We start from the raw sequence: 5,244 nt of genomic DNA on the forward strand, positions 1-5,244 counted from the left end.
TTGTTGGTGCTAGGTTTGATTAAAGATAAAGAATTTGATGGATTTTGTTGGGCCAATTAAATAATCCTTGAATTTAAAGCAACTCTATAATACCCCATAATAATAAGGTAAAATCCGAAAGTACCTTATTCCTTATGTCTTAAATAAATAAGATCAATGTTATCACTTCTGAATTATGCGTAAATAAGTGATCAACATCAACAATAACAAAATCAAAACCTGAATAGATATCTAAGAGTATCAACCACCCAATGTGCTAATTAAACATAAATCCATACATGTATGGCAGGATTAACCGTTATACAAGGACTTTACCAATATGCCCATTCTACCAACATGGCCAATGAAGGTTTTGGGCGCCAATCCCTTAGTCAACAGACCCGCGATAACAAGGTCGGTGCCAAAATGCACTATTGATACTCTTTTTTGATTTTGTACCTTCTCCTTAACAGACAGAAATTCCAAATCCATGTACTTGGCACCTCTAGTATATCTGTCGTTCTTTGAGAAGAACACAGTTGCCGCATTATCACAATGAATCCTCAATGGTTTGGCTATAGTATCGACAATGCCCAAACCAGAAATGAAATTGAGCAACCATGATGATTTGAATTTGTAGCCTCAAAGCATGCTACAAATTCTGCTTCCATAGTGGAAAGAGTAATGACAAACTCCTTCACACTTTTCCAAAATATTGCTTCACCAGCAAGTAGGAAAATATGTCCGAATGTGGAGTTTCTATTATCCAAACATCCGCCATAGTCTGATCTGAATAACCTACAAACCTCCAAGTTATTCTTCCTTCTATATGTGAGCATGTGGTCCTTAGTGCCTTGTAAGTATCCATGGACCTTCTTTGCAGTTTTCCAGTTTATATCTTTCTAAAACTTTGTTAATGTAAGCCTTCTAGGATAAACTTAAAATCCCCTATGATCTATCATGGAACATTTCTATTCCAATCACAGATGAAGTCTCACCCTTATCCTTCATTTCAAAGTTCTTAGAAAGATATTCCTTAACATCACGCATTATACCTTTATCATTAGCAGCCAGAAGAACGTCATCAACATATAATACACGGATTACAAACTTGCTTCCATTAACTTTCACGTCGATACACCTATCAACAGTGATCTCTACAAAACCAAATGACAATACAGTATTGAATTTCAAGTACTATTGTCAGGAAGTTTGTTTTAATCCATAGATCGACTTCTTCAATCTACATACAAGATTTTCCTTTCTTGTGGCCATGAAGCCTTGCGGCTAATCCATGTACATTTCCTCTTCTAATTCACCATTCAGAAAGCAGTTTTAACATCCATTTGGTGGAGCTCAAGATCAAAATGAGCCACCAAAGCCAAAATAATTCTCAAAGAGACTTTCTTAGAAACCAGAGAGAGAGTCTCTTTATAACCAAAATGAGAATTATTGTCATGTATGGTTTGGATAAATGAGACTAGATCATTATCAATACTCAAGTCACTTTCATGCTCAAATGCATAAACAATGTAGTTACTACATCAGGAATGGCTAATCTTTTATGTCTAGTAGATCTCCTTAATGCGACTTCCTGTTGAGTTTACACTTGATCATCAACTTGAGTTTCAACCTCATCTTCATTTACAATAGCTTCCTTATGTGAAATTGGAGCATCTAGTTGCTGTTGTTCCAAAGTATTTCCATAAGGTTGCACTTGCAGCAATAGGAACTACAGCAAGAAAAGGATCACTTGATGAACATGGATTCATCAATGACTCCTTAATCTCAACATTACGAGCTCCCACACTCCCACGGACTTTGCTATTTTCAATCAAGCGAGCATTACCAGACTCAACAGTCCCCGTACTTTGATTAGGATAATAAAACATGTATCCTTTAAACCTTTCTGGATATCCAATCAAATTACCACTAATGGTTTTGGAATCCAATTTATTTTCATGTGAATTATATATCCTCACTTTAGCTTGACAGCCCCAAACGTGAAGATGTGTCAAACTAGGTTTTCTTCCTGTCCACAGTTCATAAGGTGTTTTAAAAACAACCTTACTAGGAACCCTATTGAGTAAGTATGATGTTGTCCTTTATGCATACATTCACAATGAAACAGGCAATATACAGTTTTATTAACCATACTCCTAACCATTTCCATAAAAGTATGACTTTGCCTATCCAACGAGCCATAGATATTTGTATGTATCAAGTAATCCTATGTTTTTTGTGGCTGAGTGTGTTGATACATGTCTGACTTTCTATCCCTTTATGCAATCGACACATGCATCATTCCAGTCAATAAAATCCAATTGAGACAAAATTTCAACCTTAATAAGTCTCAATATCCTTTATTTGGATAAATGACTAAGCCTTTTATGCCAAAAGAAAGTTAAAGATTCATTTGGTGCACTTCCTTTAACACAAACCTCACTCATAACATTAAACAAGGAATTAACAAAGTCTACATTAAGATTGAAACAATATAGAGTATCTAACAAAACACTAGAACCACAAAAAGGTCTTGTGATGATACGAAGAAAACATTTGTTTCCAATCCTAAGGTTAAAACCCAATATGTCCAACCTAGATGCTGAAGCAAGATTTCTAGAACATTCTGGAACAAACAGATAATTCTCAAGATCAAGGCAAAAGCCTGCATTCAGCTTAATTCTGTAAGTTCCAATACCTTCAATCCTAGATTTCATCTTGTTCACATGAAAAGAAACTTTTGATTTTCCCTTTGAGGCTGAAACATCCTAAAACCTTGCATAATGTTAGAAACATGTGTGGTAGCACTAATATTTAACCACCAAGTATTAGAAGGAATCTCAATAAAATTGGATTCAAAGCATACTGAAACTGAATGTATACTTCTACTTTCCATCCAAGCTATCATCTTCAGGCATTCAGCCATCTTGTGCCCAGGTTTGTTACAAAGATAGCATTTCTGCACGTTCTGAACAACACCTTGCACCTTCATAGGATGCTTGCCCTTCTTTTACTTTCAGACTTGCTGCCATTATCACTGGCATTAGAACTTTCACCATTGTAGCGTGATACGATAGTGTTAACTGCAATCTTTTATCTCACATATCAATTGCCTTGAGTTAATAAACATTTATTCAGACTATGATATATAGACCTTAAGTTTGTATTCAAATTCGCCTTTGGGTCAAATTTAAATACAATGTCAATTTACCGACATGCATCATTCACACATACTTGAAGGAGATTATTCATCAAGTTTAAATTTAATACATAGGCCATCTTTGGACATGCACTACATATTAACAAAACAAGAATCATAATCTCCTGAATTGTCATATTAACATGTCTGACCCACCTTTGGGTGACCGCTAGAACCATGTGTTAATGATCACAAATGTTTATCAATCCTTTAGTGTCATTCAATGATGCAAAATACATGTGTATAATAAACATTTGTAAACATAAATAATTATTTAGCTATTACCTTGAGTGGGCCACTTTGGTGACTAACACACTCGCCTTATGCTAAATAATTCATTTATGTGAATAAACCTTAATTTATGTTTTATAAACATAAACACAAATGATTATTTAGCTATTACCATGAGTGGGCCGCTTTGACGACTAACGCACTCGCCTTATGCTAATAAATCATTTATGCGAATAAACCTTAATTTATATGTCGTTCTATTATAACATATAAATTAAGAGTAGATTAAGCCTCCATCCATAATTGATCCTTTATATATATATATGAGCCCAGAATTTAAAGCTAGTCAAAATGCTTTAAACAAACCAAAAGATCCCAAATTTATATATAATCCCTTAGTTTTTTAAGCCCAAATTAAATAAGCCTTGAATTTAAAGCAACTCTATAATACCTTAAATAACTCAAATAGGCTCAAATTAATTGGCCCAACAAAATAATCCATCAAATTCTTTATCTTTAATCAAACCTAGCACCAACAAGCCATCACCCCATCCAACTGATCCGGTTGAGAATCAGAGAAATTCCTCCATTGTTGATTACAAGATGCAAATCAATTTTGATTTCATTAACACATTCATGTGAACATGCCTTAATTTATATGTCGTTGTCTTCTAACATATAATACATGATTGATAGTGTCAAACCATATACTATATAAATCATTCAATAACAGATAATATGAACAATTTATATGTAAATATATATAGACAGTACGACACATAACATATAAATAATTGGCAAAAGGGTCAAATAGGCCCATGTACTATCATTGATTGTTTATCTAGCACCATGAACTAAAATATGGTCCATCTAGGTCATTATACTCCTAATTATTTTTCATCTAGCATTTTAGCCTATTTCTAACAAGTAACCCATCTAATTTGATGACATGGAAAAATAAAATTAGAAAAAATGATGACATGTTATTTATATGGATGTTTTGGATGATTTCTACCATATTTCATTAATGAAAAAAATAATTTCTTGCAATGAAATAGGGTAAAAATCAAAATTGTTATATACAGTTTTAACTACATGAGTGTATGTATAGCGGGGTATTCACTATCGTTCGGCAATGAAATTTCATGGAAATCGATATATGAAAATTAAATTATTTTTATAATAACTTAAGATATATTGTATTGGGTAAATTTTATTTTATTTTAAAAATAAATTAATATTTTTGGATAATTGAATAACTTAAGATATTGTATTTTTGGATGATTTCTTGGAAAGAAATATGACAGAAATCAAAGTTGCTATATAAAGTTTCAACTACAGTGTACTGTGTATGTATAGCGGAGTGTACTGTATATGTATAGCAGAGTATTCAGTGTCATTCGACAATGAGATTCCATGAAAATTGATATATAAAAATTAAATTATTTTTTAAAAATTTATAAAATTTACCCAATATAATATCTTAAGTTATTATATTTAATTTTAATATATCGATTTTCATGGAATTCCATTACCGAACAACTTTGAATATCCCATTATACATACACAGTCGTGTAGTACACTGTAATTAAAACATTATATAACAACTTTGATTTCTACCTTATTTCATTGCAAGAAATCATTTTCTTCATTAATGAAATAGGGTAAAATCATCCAAAATATTCATATAAATAACATGTCATCATTTTTTAATTTTATTTTTCCATGTCAACATATTAGATGGGTTACTTGTTAGAAATGGGCTAAAAATGCTAGACGAAAAATAATTAAGAGTATAATGACTTAGATGGACCATATTTTAGTTCATGGTG

Source organism: Ipomoea triloba, chromosome 5 (assembly GCF_003576645.1).
Source record: "Ipomoea triloba cultivar NCNSP0323 chromosome 5, ASM357664v1".
NCBI classification, from domain to species: Eukaryota; Viridiplantae; Streptophyta; class Magnoliopsida; order Solanales; family Convolvulaceae; genus Ipomoea; species Ipomoea triloba.